Raw genomic sequence first — 14,831 nt, 5'->3', positions numbered from 1 at the left:
AGCTCAGCTGCCGGCCTCACCCTTGTATCCCTCTAGCTTTCTATTCTTGGCTCAATTATTGTCATGCAAATGGTCCTTCCTATGCCACCTTCCTGTCTCATTATGATCTTTGTCTCTGGGACTTCGGCCCTGGAATTTCAATGCCTCCTAGACCAAGCTGGGCACCGGGAATGCTGCCTCCCCCTGCTGGCTTCCCTCCCTTCAGCCTGATTTCCTTTGGAGATTCTGAAAGGGCCTAGCTAAGGACTTGGCACTTTGCCCAGGGTAAGGCCCACCTCCCCCGCGGGTGGCGAGGTCAGGGGTAGACCCAGGAAACAATCAGGAGGGCTGTTTTGTGATTATGAAATTATTCTTAGTGTGGTTTACTTTCATTTTTTGCACAGGAGAAGAAATTATCTTGAACAAATGGGAAGGACAGAGGGAGAGGAGGAGATGTCTCCTGATGCAGAGGGGGCACTGGGCACCAGCTCCCGGCAGAGAGGGGCCCTGTAGTGAGCCGGCCACCCTCTGGGCCCGGCTGTGTGCTAAGTAAGTACCACTATATGCATTCAGGACAGAGCTGGGATTTCTAGGGCCCGGTTCTTAGACAATTCGGGGATCTTCTTTAAGGAAAGGAAAAGAAAATTTATGAATCCAAAGTTAGGTGCTAGGGACTAGAAAGAAACTGTCTAATTAACGAGCCCTGTGGTTGAAGTTAGCTTCACGGTAAATCTGTCTCTGTACGCATCACCTCGTTGAATTCCTGCAGCCCTAGAAGGACATATGTTTATCTCCACTTTGGGCACATTAAAGATGGTCCCCAATTCTTTGTCACTCCTCCACCATGGGCTCTGTGACAGTGTGACCAACATAGCGGAAGTGACCCTGGGACACAGGCCCAGGCCTGAGGACACTGAGAACTTCCTCTTCTGTTCCTACAGCTCCTCTTGGAGCCCTGAGCCACCATTTAGAGGTCCCACCAGCCTGTGGAAAAGACCATGTACAGAGGCCCCGAGACTGCATGGAGAGCCGGACAGACGAGGGAAGCCATCTTGGACCCCCAGCTCAGCCCAGCCACGAGCTCTGTACCGCTGAGTGACCCGACTAAGGCCACGTGAAAGAAAATTAGCCAGCCAAGCCCCACCTGAATTCCTGATCCACAGAATCTTGTGATAGAAAAGAAACAGTTATTTTAGCCACGAAATTTTGGGGTATACAGCCATACCTGAAACACCTCTTTTTTATTTTATTTTATTTATTATTTTTTTTTTAATTTGAGAGGGAGAGAGCAGGAGCTGGGGGAAGGTGCAGAGGGAGAGAGAAAAGCAGGCTCCCCACCGAGGAGGGAGCCTGATGCAGGACTCAATACCAGAACTCCGGGATCATGACCCAAGCCAAAGGCAGATGCTTAACGTGCTGAGCCACCCAGGCACCCCTGAAATATCTCTTTACGGCCAAAGACATTAAGGCTTACAAAGACGCATACCTGGTAAACATAGGCACTGAGATGTGATCCTGATTATCTGGGGTTATCTGCTCCTGATCCTGTTCTCTTAAGCACCAGGCCATACTAGGGATTTATCAGAATTTGTACTGATGATTCTGATTTCAATAGTTTGCTATTTCTTTCATGGCCATATGTGAGTCGGGAAAAATATTGGATCAGGAAATCCGTGTGACTCCAGGTGGCTGCCTAGCCTTGGCGAAGTGCCCGCCCCCAGCAAACGATGCTCCCAGGGGACCAGAGAAACTAGCTATCTTCTCCACCAAGCCCCTCCTTTACTAAGAAAATGGGTCCAGAGAGGGGGTACCATATGACTGGCTTTAGATGACTCTAGAGTCCAGGAATCATCTCAACTCCACCTCACCCCTAACCCACATGGACGGGCTAGCATTTGCCTCACAACCGGACATTTCCCTTAGAGGTAAAACATGGTAGACATAACAGGAAAAGTGTACTGTTTAAATATGCAAAGGCTTGGTAGAAATATGTAAGGTCAGCCCCCAGATTCCTCTTGATAAGATGTCAGAGAAGATGAACAGTTTATACACAAGGAAAAGCAGACAATAAATCTTCACATGAAAGTGCCCAGCCTCACCGGCAGGGAAAGAAATGGGAATTAAATAACTTCAAGGTACGATTATGTGCCTATTAAATAAGCAGAAATTTTTAAAAAATGATAAAATCTATTGTCAGTGCTCTCGGAAAGCGGAGAGAATAGGGTGGCAACTCAGATGGTCTGGGCCTTCTGGAAAGAGCTGGGCAGTGTGCATCCATGATCGAATGGTTCACACCTTTTGATCTAGAAATCTGACTCGGGGAACCATACCCCCAGGAAATATCCTAGGGAAGAAAAAGACATTTGTATAAAGACACTCATAGCCATGCGCTTACAATATAGAAAATTGGAAACAACCCAGCCAGAGGGAATCGCTGTGCAAATTCTGGCACATTGACACAACGGAATACTATGTAGCGATTCAAAATGACAAGCTGTGGACTGTGGGCTACATAGAAATGTGTGTATGTAGGAAATCATCCCGAGAAAAAGAACAGAACACAAATAGACACACTCGGATCACAACCGTGAGTTCTGTGTGTGCCTGTTATCAAAGTTCTAAAGAGAATTTGGCACAGTAATTAGGCTTAATGCTCATTAGCTTCCATATTCTATCAAAACCGCGCTTCCATACACAATTTGTAAAAGAGGAGGAATCCCCCTGGGGAAGCCGATTCCTCAGATCTCCCTGGTCACTGGGTCCAGGGGGGGAGGTTCTTTCTTTGTTCTAACCTCAGTTCTTCCTGCTGCCCCGCCCCCGCTCCCAGGACCCGTTTCTTATTGTTCAGTTCTCCAGGGAGGCTACAAAAGCGGCTCTATAGCCCACCTCTCCTTTGTTTAATATAATATCCCTTCAGAAATAAGATGACAATTCCATCTCCCCATCCCTACTTCACAAGCCTGCCCTGGATTCCTGGACTCAAGCATTCGGCTTCTTGTTAAGAATTTCAAACAGCTCCTCGGAAAGCCGACGCTGGCCGCGGCCCAACCTTGAAATGAAAAGGAAATCGACTTCTGAAGGCTTCCCCTCTCTCTCAGGGTTGCCCGTCCTTGTGGCTGTCCTGACAGGGGCAGGCAGAGAGAAGCGATCCCCTCAAATTCCATTTTAACACCCATTTTGGATCGGAAGACTATTAAAGAAAGAGCCAGCAGCCCTAGACCGCGCTGCTGTGTGTCAGCAATTGCGGCTTGTGTCCTGGGGCAGAGCCTCGGAGGATGTGAGGCTGAGCTGCTCATCTGACGGCTTGATTGACACTTCGCACACGGGGGTGGGAGAGCCCAGCCAGGGAAGCAGCAAGCTGTACAGCTCGAAATAATGAGAGGACTCGAGTCGGGAGAGAGCGAGGCATAAATAAGAGAGACCTAGGAGTTGAATGGCGGAGGAGAATCTTCTGTTCTCTAACCCCCCTCCCCGGGCCCGGCCCTCTTTGCCAAGGCGCTGGAGCCTGGGGTGAGGAAGCAGGCAGGCAGACCAGGAAGTGGCCCCTCCAGACCCATCCTGCCAGCTGCCAGGGGGGTTTGGGACCCTGAATGTGCAGAAGATGCCAGAGTGAGAAAACCAAAAACGGCAGAGCTGGATCTGTGCATGGTCTCCATGCAGCTTGGAGACCCATTGCATGTCTCGGGTTTTGCTCCCCCACACCTCCATCATCGCTCCCCTGCCCTCTGCTGCCTTTGCCCCAGGTCATCCATATGCCTCCGCTCACCTAGATTCATGCATTAACCTCATAACCAGTCTCCCGGCCTCTCCTTGCCCCTCTTAATCTATCCTTCCACACTCCTGCCAGAATTCTCTCTCTAAACAGCAAATCGCACAGGTCACTCTCCCCTCCTGAAAATTCCATAACAGCTGCCTATTTCCTATTACGATAAAATCGCAGCTCCTTAGCTTGGCACGCAGGCGGCAGTTTGCATCCCGGCCTCTGCAGCTCAAGGGCGGGTCCCTTCTCCCTGTGCTCTTTAGGCCCTGGCAAGGCTGAGCTGAGAGAGGTTCCAGCCACGATGATGATTCCAAATTCCCCGACACCCCCAAGCCAGCTTGGATGTCCTCTGTCCTAGACTCCCTTCTCACTATCTGTGTCTAGTCTCAGCGGTACCAATGAGCAAAGTGGATTGCAATTGTTAGGAGGGCTGCCTCCGCCCCCTCGCCACTCCTTAAGGGGACTGGGGTCTGCTTCTGATTGCCTTCTTCGGTAGGTAACCCAGACATAGGGACCAACAATGAAAGGGCTCAGAAGAGAACACCGCAAAAAGGATGTCTCCTTCGCACCCTGCCCTCAGCCACGTTGTTCTCCTGGCATGCAATAGTGTTAGCATTTTCATTTGTCTCCTTGCAGAGACATTCTATGAGTGTGCAAACATATTGAAAGTGCACATTCTTTCTTTGAAATCTCAGACATTGTACACTCTATGGCACCTTGCTGTTTCCATTTTTTATAACATGGATCCCACGTGAGTCCTATGGGGCTGGCCCATTCTTCCTGATGGCCTCGTAGTTGTCCGTGCATAGAGAAGGCATTTAGGACAGAGAAGGCACCCGTGCATGTTTGCTGAATGTGTGGCGGGTTCCTCTGGCCTCCTCAGGCACCCTAGACTCACACCGTTCTCCACACTTCGGATGTTGGGTGTTCAGGGAGGTCTTACCCAGGCTGGCCTGGCAAGATTTATCAAAGGCTGACAGTGTCCTCTGTGAGCTACAGGGAGGACAGTGCCCGTCTTGAGGCCTGGAGGTCGTGAGGGGAACACACCCGGGGACCCTGGCTTCTGCTTCCTACCCCAGCTTCATGTTTGCATTTGTTTAAGTGGCGGATATTACCTTCCATCTCACTCCCTCAAGATACAAGGGTTCCATTGCTAGGCAGTCTCCAGGGGAAGAAAGGTAGTAAGGAAAGTCCTGGGAATTGGGGCTGAAACCTCTGAGAAAAAAACTAAATCACCATGTAGCTTTGGAAGGGACCAACCACCTCACACCTCACTAGGACAAAAGGAAATGCAATAAAAATGAGGGAGGAGACAAAAAGTTGAAAATAGAGCTACCCATAACCCAGCAATTGCACTACTGGGTATTTACCTGAAATATACAAACATAGTGATCCAAAGGGGCATGTGCATCCGAATGTTTATAGCAGCAATGTCCACAATAGCCAAACTATGGACAGAACCTAGATGTCCAACAGATGAATGGATAAAGAAGATGTGGTGTATATATACAATGGAATACTATGCAGCCATCAAAAGAAATGAAACCTTGCCATTTGCCATGATGTGGATGTAACTAGAGGGTATTATGCTAACCAAAATAAGTCAATCAGAGAAAGACAATTATCATATGATCTCTCTGATATGAGGAATTTGAGAGACAGGGCAGGGGGGTTGTGGTGGGTAAGGAAGGGAAAAATGAAACAAAATGGGATCATGAGGCAGACAAACTATGAGAGACTGTTAATCTCACGAAACAAACTGAGGGTCGCTGGGGGGTGGGGGGTTAGGGGTAGGGTGGTTGGGTTGTAGACATTGTGGAGGGTATGTGCTATGGTGAGTGCTGTGAATTGTGTAAGCCCAATGACTCACAGACCTGTACCTCTGAGGCAAAGAATACATTATATGTTAATAAAAATAATTTTTAAGGGGCGCCTGGGTGGCTCAGTGGGTTAAGCCTCTGCTTTTGGCTCAGGTCATGATCTCAGGGTCCTGAGATCAAGCCCCACATCTCACTCTGTGCTCGGCAGGGAGCCTGCTTCCTCCTCTCTCTCTCTCTGCCTGCCTCTCTGCCTACTTGTGATCTCTGTCTATCAAATAAATAAATAAAATCTTTAAAAATATATATAATTTTTTTTTAAATGCAGGAGATGTTCTCATTGTCTTAAAGGGAAACTTCCCTGAACACTGGAATCTTCTTTTTCCTCTCTTTCTTCTTCTTTTAAAAGTTTTACTTATTTACTTGACAGAGAGAGATAGAGAGCACCAGCAGGGGAGTGGCAGGCAGAGGGAGAGGGAGAAGCAGGCTCCCCACCCAGCCGGGAGCTCAAGGTAGTGCTCCATCCCAGGGCCCTGGGGTCATGACCTGAATTGAAGGCAGATGCTTAACTGACTGAGCCACCCAGGTACCCCCAAGTAGGTCTCTTTACACCTATGTGTATCTGAGCTGGTCTATTTCTACCACTAGGCTTTTGGCGAGGTCCCATTAAAGCTGAGCAGACACTGGGGGAAATGGCAAATCAAGGAGAGCTCAAAACTAGCATCCCATTTCTGCCCCTTGGAGGTGAGGGTATATCAGGGATGGAAACAATATATCAATCATCCAACAGGACCCTCTCCTCCCTTCTCTGGAGAGATTCTTCCATGGCTTTCTCATGCTTCATAGCTTGGCTATCAGGACACTCTGGGATGGGGATTTGCAGCAAGGAGTGAGAACTGGGGACAGGAAAAATCAAGTGGATTTCACTGGATCGAGCTGGCTTCACAGGAGACAAATAGCAACCCAACCTCAGTAGCATGCAGGAGGACCAACTCCAGGGCCTCAGGGCTCTGGCATTCTCCAGTTTTCAAGGGAACATGGTCTTTCCTTCTCCTGCCTCTGTAGCCTGACTGTTGATGTTGCTGTTTTCTCGGGAATGTAGATATGGGAGCTCAGGTCTTCCTGACATGATATTGCCGAAGGTAAGATCATGGAGGCAGAGAATCAGAGGGAAGCCTGAGGGAGAGAAGGAAAGGGAAGGGAAGTAGAATTCTGGATAGAAAATCCTATGTCATCTTCAATCCCCCATCTTCCACCTGTTGCCTCCAGGTTGACCCCCAAAGCCAGTCTGGACCATCTCCCAAGTCATAACACCTATAAGGCTCATCTCCCTTACTCTGATTTCTCTCTGATTCTTATTCATCTGTGCTTTTCTCTGTTTCTGTCTTAGGTCTCCTTCCTTTCCTTAAGGTCAAGAGAGAAAGAGAAGTCCGAGGGGGAGCCTTTGTGGAGAAGTGGTAGGATACCAGGTCCTGGCTGGGGGAGAGGGCTTGAGGCAGCAGAAGAGGGAGGGGACCCTAAGGGAGCAGAGAATCACAGGCATCGAAGCCACAAAGGTCTGCTTCTTGGAGACACAATTCTGAACTGTATCCCTCCCTCCTCTCTCATATGGCTGCTGATTTAGACAAGACATTCATGCTTGGGATTCACTGGCCTCTTGAATCTGTAGACTTAGTGTCTTTCTGGAAAGCTCTCAGCCATTTCTCTTCTCAAATATTTGTATCTGCCCTATTTTACTTTTCTATTTTTGGGGGGATGCTAATTAAACATATACTAGGGCTCTAGCTACTGTATCTACTATCTTCTCCATCCCTCTCCCCTTTTTGTTTCTCCAAACAATTTCTCATTATTATCTTCCCCTTTGCCAATTCTCTGTTCTACTGCATCTCAGCTGCTTTTAAATTAATGGGTTGAATTTTAATTACAGTTACTTTTATTTTTAAATTTTAAGTATTTGTAGGGATGTCTGGGTGGCTCAGTTGCTTATGTGTCTGCCTTCGGCTCAGACCATGATCCCAGAGTCCTGGGATCAAGTCCCTTGCTCAGCAGGGAGTCTGCTTCTTCCTTTGTCTGCTGCTCCCCCTGCCTTTGCTCTCTGTCTCTCTCTGACAAATAAATAAATAAAATAAAAAAAAAAAAAAAATTTGTATTTGGGGAGGACACCTGGGTGGCTCAGTTGGTTAAGCATCTGCCTTTGGCTCAGGTCATGATCCCAGGCTCCTGCGATTGAGCCCCACATTGGGCTTCCTGCTCAGTGGGGGAGTCTGCTTCTCCTCTCCTCTGCTGCTCCCTCTGTTTGTGCTCTCTAGCTCTATCAAATAAATAAATAAACTATTTTTTAAAAATCAGTCAATAAATTTTTTTTAAGATTTTATTTATTTCTTTGGCAGAGACAGATCACAAGTAGGCAGAGAGGCAGGCAGAGAGAGAGGAGGAAGCAGGCTCCCCACCGAGCAGAGAGCCCGACGCGGGGCTCGATCCCAGGACCCTGAGATCATGACCTGAGCCGAAGGCAGAGGCTTTAACCCACTGAGCCACCCAGGCACCCCAATAAATACATTTTTAAAAAAAGATTTTGCATTTGGAATTTTTAAAGTCTATTTTGTCCCTTTAGATAATTTCTTATTCCATGTATCTATCTGCACTTGAGCAAATTATTATTTTATAATATTATATATTATATATTATTATTTATTTATATATTATATACATTATATAATAAATATTTATGTATTATAATTTATTTATTTATTGTATATTATAATTTACAATGTATTATAATTTATTCCATACAGGAATAATCTGAATATGAAGGGGCTTTCCTCCAGAGAGGATTGTACTGACTTCTGCCAAGCACAAGGGCACCACCAGTCCCGAGCTATCTAAACAGAGTCCCAGGTCCCAGATTCTCTGCATCACGCAGAAGTCCTTTGGGATCTCAGTGTATTGAGGGGAGGGTATAAATGCTCCACCATGTGCAGGCACTGAGCGTGGACTGTTAGCCCGCTCATTCTCCCAGGCGTTCCAAATAAAAGTTCAGATTTGCTAGGATTGACAGGTGCTTTTTCAGAGAAAATTGGTTCCTATGTTTTGGTTTTCTCTTCCATGTTGGTCTGTTGATTTCTTGGTATTTTATCAACTCTTTGGAGATTTTAAGATTTTTTAAATATTTTGCGGGGTGCCTGGGTGGCTTGGTCATTAAGCATCTGCCTTTGGCTCAAGTTATGATCCCAGGGTCCTGGGATCGAGCCCTGTATCAGGCTCCCTGCTCAGCGGGAAGCCTGCTTCTCCCTCTCCCACTCCCCCTGCTTATGTTCCCTATCTCGCTGTGTCTCTCTCTATCAAATAAATAAAATCTTTAAAATATATATATTTTTTTAATATATTTTAAAAATTTTAAGAAAGACTTCATTTATTTATTCATGAAACACAGGCAGAGGGAGAGGGAGAAGCAGACTCCCCAATGAACAGGGAGCCCGATGCGGGGCTCAATCCCAGGACTCTGGGGTCAAAACCTGAGCCGAAGTCAGATGCTTAACTGACTGACCCACCCAGGTGCCCTTTTTAAAAATATTTTATCTAGCACTTCCAGCTGTTTTTACTGGGATGGTCTGTCCAAATAATTCAGCCTGACATTAGCAGGCTTCCAACCTCAGTTACAACCAGATTACTGGGACCCAGAATACAACAGTACGTCCTTCATTTACATTCCCCTCTCCCCTGGGCCTCAGATACAAAGAGTGAAAACAAAGTAGCAATTGTCAGCAAGAATGACCACCTGACAGACTCAGAAGAGCGTGTGACTCTTGGTGTTGGGGTCATGAGTTCAAGTTCCACATTGGGTATAAAGATTACTTAAAAAAAACAAAATCTTGGGCACCTGGGTGGCTCAGTAGTTAAGCAGCTTCCTTTGGCTAGGGTCATGATCCTAGGATCTTGGGATCTGGCTCCCTGTTCCACAGGAAGCCTGTTCTCCCTCTCCCACTCCCCCTACTTGTGTTCTCTCTCTCATTGTCAAATAAATAAACAAAAAATCTGAAAAAAAAAAAAAAACCACCTCCCTCAGAGAGCAGTGAGAGTAAGAATTTCATAATAGCTACCAGCTGAACCAGATTTAGGAGTGGACCAGCCAAACTTCAGTAAAGGGCCGGAATATGTGTGACCCTAAAGCCTCATCATGAATTGGAATAAGATAGAAGAGAATTTAGCTGCCCTGGTGGCTTTCAGGGAAATCCCTGTGTTTGTTCGAAAGGAGGACTGTTTTGGTCAGAGGCAGGTATAGGCTGTGACCTCCAAGGTTAACTACCTTCTGCTGAAAGTGGGTCCTGCTTATTTACAGCTTTTGTTTCAAAGACAGGCAGGCAATCACCCATGGGGAGGCTGACTTGCTGAGAACAATAGAGACGCCCGGTCCTCTGTTCATCCTTCTTTGCAGCACCTAACCTCTTTAAATAAAGTGTTGAACAAATATTTAAAGAAAATCAGTTTTCTCTCTATAACTATAGGAAGAAACTGGCAACACAAGTTGCCTCTGGGGAGTGAAGCTGGGTAGAATCTTGTTACAGAAAAAGGCTTAGAAGAAAATGCTGTACAGGTAATTGCCATCCTGAGGAGCTCAGGGCATCGTCAGCATCCTGCCCGCTCCCAAGCTCCCAGCCCCAGCAAGGGTTTGGCCTGGAGAGGATCCAAATCCACAGAAAGACCCAAAAACAGCTGAAAGGCGGTGTGCAGCATCTCGAAATGTAGGGAATGTAAAAGGGGTGAGATTGCGGCGCCTGCGCCGGGTCTCATCTCTCCGAGCAGGGTTCTCATTCAGAACTTTGCGAATTCACAGTAGCCTGGTATTAGCCGAAGTCTCCCTTCTTCCTGCCTTCGTCCTTGGCAGCCCTCTCTCTGTCTCAGTGTCTCTCCACACCAGCCCCTCTCTCTCCCTCCCTCTCCCTATCATACTTGTCCACCTTTATTTTCTCAGGATTTAGAGGGGCAGAAGAAGGAAGGCTTAGAAAACGCACTGGGAAAAGTCCAGCTGTGTTTGGAACAGACTATCCGTGCTTCTTGCCCAGAATTCTGAAAGGAAAGGGAACAGCCAAGGTCTGTGGAATGGTCTAGGGAAGGTCTGCCTGGAGCCCATCCCTAAAGCTTCCCGGATGACCCCGGTCCTTATCATTGCCCCTTAGGGACCCTCACCACATCACGTGAGCTCATCAAAAGCTCCAGGGTGCTCACTGTCTAGACATCTCATTCAATCTGCAAGACAGCCCATGAGGTGGGTAGAGTAGGCATTCTTAGTCCCATTTTATAGACGGGGAAACTGACAGCTAGGAAGTGACAGAGCCAGCATTCTAACACCCACCCAGGAGTTGAAACCCCAAGCCTTTCTCTGCATCCAGAGACAGACACAATGCTCTCACTCCAGACCATCCTGGGTCCCTGGTTCAGCGTTTTTACGAAGGAGCAAGAAGGTGGCTCATTCCATGTTGCAAATCGTGGCCCTTCCCACCCCTCCCCTGCGAAGAAAGAGAAAGAACATGACCCCCAATGGAAAGATATTCTAAAGCAGCCCCTAGGGACCTTTGGAGAAGCTGTTTGATTTATTTTAGTCCCTACTGGTATTCTGTGCCACATTTATAAACATCAGTGCCGGAAATGAACTTCCCACTGCCCTAGCAGCTGCCGGTTGCTGCTGTCGCTCACTAAGGGTTCAGATAAAGTGTCTCCCCCTCCCCCTGATTGATAGAAAGCTGAGAATAAAAGAAAAATAAAAGCCCCCTGGAGCACAGATGGAAGGGAGGGGGCAGCTTCTCTGGAAGAGAAAGGGCGTGATCTTTTCTAGGCTGATGTTAGTGGAAACAGAGAGGGTGTGTGTGTGTGTGCATGTGTGTGTGCACGTGAGTGTATAAGGAAAAGATCCAGTTTTTAAGGCCACATGGAAAATAAACACCTTTGCTCCTATAGAGAGAGGAATAGTAGTGAAATCCGTGGTCTGTTTCAGGGGCTCTGACACCAGATGCGGGGGGAGGAAAGGCGATCTGTGAGGTTGTCTCTGTAACCTCTAGGTGTCTACCCTCCCTGAGCAAAGTCTGCTCTCTTCCAGGGTCTGGCAAGGGACAGAGACTGGCAGAGACCAAGAGCAAGAGAGTCCTGGAGGAGAGTAGCAAGAAATGAGAGGTAAAAGCTTCCCGAAGGACCACAGAGATCCAAGGCATTGCCATTATGAACTGAACCACCAGCTGAGATGGAAGCCTCCATGCCTGGAAAAGGCTGTGGTCTTGCCCAAGGTACCGTAGTAGATACTGATGGGCACACTTCTTCAGTAATACCTCCTCTTGCTCGTCTTCTAAACGTGTGGTGCTCTCTGGCCTTGGAGAAATGCTGGTTGGGATCCGCTCTGACATCCCAGCCGAGCAACTACGGCGATTCCCAAAGCAACAAGGCGTTGAAACATCACTTTGAATTGCATTGTCTTGTACCTTTATTTTATTTTTATTTTTTAAAAAAGATTTTGTTTATTTATTTGTCAGAGAGAGTAAGCACAGACAGACCGAGTGGTAGGCAGAGGCAGAGGGAGAAGCAGGCTCCCTGTTGAGCAAGGAACAGGATGTGGGACTCAATCCCAGGACGCTGGGATCATAACCCGAGCCCAAGGCAGTGGCTTAACCAACTGAGCCACCCAAGCATCCCTTGTACCTTTATTTTAAAACATAAGCCGAATATTTCCAAATGACTGCTGTACTCTTCAAAGTTACCCCCCTGAGAGGTTTTGTAGTTAACCCAGTGTCACTGGATGTGTGGCCGATGTCATCCTAGAGGGCCATATGTTAATACTTCAGAACCAGTTTATAACCTAGGCAATAAAATGTCTTACTACTTCACAGAGGTTCCTTCCTTTGCCTTAACTTGTTTATCACGCCTGTTTCCTGGTAACTTTGCCCTTTCCAAACACTATATCCTCTATCACACTGCCGGCTCAGAGTGGTTTCAACCAGCCCTGGGAGGACAGGATTATTCATTGAGGGGGTGGAAATATAATTTTTAGCATAAGAGAGAAACACAAAAAAGGGAGAGGAACCATTATATTGATGCCATGGGATCTGGGTGGGTTCTAGCTTCTCACTTCTTTTCACTTTCCTTATATGGATAGAAGCGTTTCTGTTTAAAACAAAAACAAAAACAAACCAGGGGCATCTGGGTGGCTCAGTGGGTTAAGCCTCTGCCTTCAGCTCAGGTCATGATCTTAGGGTCTTGGGATGGAGCCCCGCATCAGGTTCTCTGCTCAACAGGGAGCCTGCTTCCCTCCTCTCTCCCTGCCTGCCTCTCTGCCTACTTGTGATCTTTCTCTCTGTCAAATACATAAATAAAATCCTTTTTTAAAAAAAGTGTGCAGTAAGCAAAAGGTGGTATATTTACACAATGGAGGATCATTCCGCCCTAAAAAGGTAGGAAATTCTGACACAGGCTATAACACGGATGGACCTTGAAACCGTTATGCTGAGTGAAATAAGCCAGTCACAAAAAGGACAAATACTGCAGGATTCTGCATGTACAAGGTACCTGGAGCGGTGAAGGTCACAGACACAGAAAACAGGTTGGTGGTTGCCAGGGACCAGGAAAGGCAGGAATGGGAGAGTTGGGGGCGCCTGGGTGGCTCAGTGGGTTAAGCCTCTGCCTTCGGCTCAGGTCATGATCCCGGGGTCCTGGGATCGAGCCCTGAGCCGGGCTCTCTGCTCAGCAGGGAGCCTGCTTCCTCCTCTCTCTCTCTCTGCCTGCCTCTCTGCTTACTTGTGATCTCTGTCTGTCAAATAAATAAATAAAATCTTTAAAAAAAAAAAAAGGAATGGGAGAGTTGGTGCTTAATGGGATAAGAGTTTCAGTCTGGAAATGAAAAAGTTCTAGAGATAGCCGGTGGTAAGGTTTACACAACAATGTGAATGTACTTAGGGGCACCTGGGTGGCTCAGTCACTTGGGCATCTACTTTCAGCTCCAGTCATGATCCAGGGGTCCTGGAATCGAGCCCTGTTTTGCATTGGGCTCCCTGCTCAGTGGGGAGCCTGCTGTTCCCTCTCCCTCTGCCCCTCCCCCTCACTCATGCTCTCTCTACGTCTCAAATTAATAAAGCTAAAAAAAAAAAAAAACTAATGTGAATGCACTTACCCATGAATTGTTCACCTCAAAACTGGTTAAAATGGCAAATAAGAAGTTATATGAATTTTTAAAAATATATTTTATTTATTTATTTGAGAGAGCGAACACAAGCTGGGGGAGGGGCAGGGGGAGAAACAGGCTCCCCGCAGAGTGGGGAGCCTGACTCAGGACTCAATCCCAGGACCCTGAGATCATGACCCGAGCTGAAGGCAGAGGTTTAACTGATTGAGCCACCCAGTGCCCCAAGTTATGTGAATTTTACCACCACAAATTAAAAAAAAAAAATCATCTATTCTCAAAAGGTGAAGATTTGACATCACTGATGTTATTCACCGGGGTGGGGGTGAGGGGTCAAGCAGGCAGCCTTCCCGGGTGCTCCAAAGCCACTCCGGGGAGAGAAGTTACACCTCCAGGTCTTCCATTCTGACACTTCCTATAACCTTATTCACCTGCAGCTACGAAGTCACCTTCCAGACCCTGGAAATGTTCCACAACGCAGCCTGGGTCTCCCTGACCCAGCCCACCGGGACTGGCCAGCTCCCCTAGCAGCATGAACCAGCCTATCCCAAGTCATGGCTCTGCTGGCCAGGCGGCTGCTGAGGTGGCTTTTTAATCCTCCAGCCGTGCCTTCCTAGTGATTGCTTTTATTAGGAAATGTAATGAAAAGACTGTATGAAGCCCCTGCCAGAAAAAAAAAAAAAAAGAAAGAAAGAAAGAAAGAAAAAAAAAAGCTAATAAGATTTTGCACCAAGTGTGGCGAGAAAAGAAAGGGGGGAAAAAGCACATTAGGAGTCAGATAATGAGATAAATGAAAGACCGCAGGGAAGATCATTTTTGCAGACTTGCTGGATGGTTGTAAAATTTTTAATTTGCTGAATTCTCTTTTTTCCGTTGTCTCTGCCTCTCTCCTTCTCTTTCCCTGGTTTTCTGATGCTCTGAATCTTGTCTCCGTCTTTCTATCTTGGCCTCTCCCGCTCTTCCTGGTTGCTCTGTTTCCGTTCTTGCCTTTGGACCCTGTGTGTGTGTGTGCATGCGTGCGTGTGTGTATGTGTGTGTTTGTGTCCTTCCACCAGGGCCAAATGTGCCCCGCGGGACGGGGTGAGGGGGGGCAGGAGGCTGGCACCTTGGGCAG

Source organism: Mustela putorius, unplaced genomic scaffold, assembly GCF_011764305.1.
Source record: "Mustela putorius furo isolate JIRA1106 unplaced genomic scaffold, ASM1176430v1.1 tig00003962_pilon_pilon_pilon, whole genome shotgun sequence".
NCBI classification, from domain to species: Eukaryota; Metazoa; Chordata; class Mammalia; order Carnivora; family Mustelidae; genus Mustela; species Mustela putorius.
Note: the sequence above shows the minus strand (reverse complement) of the source record.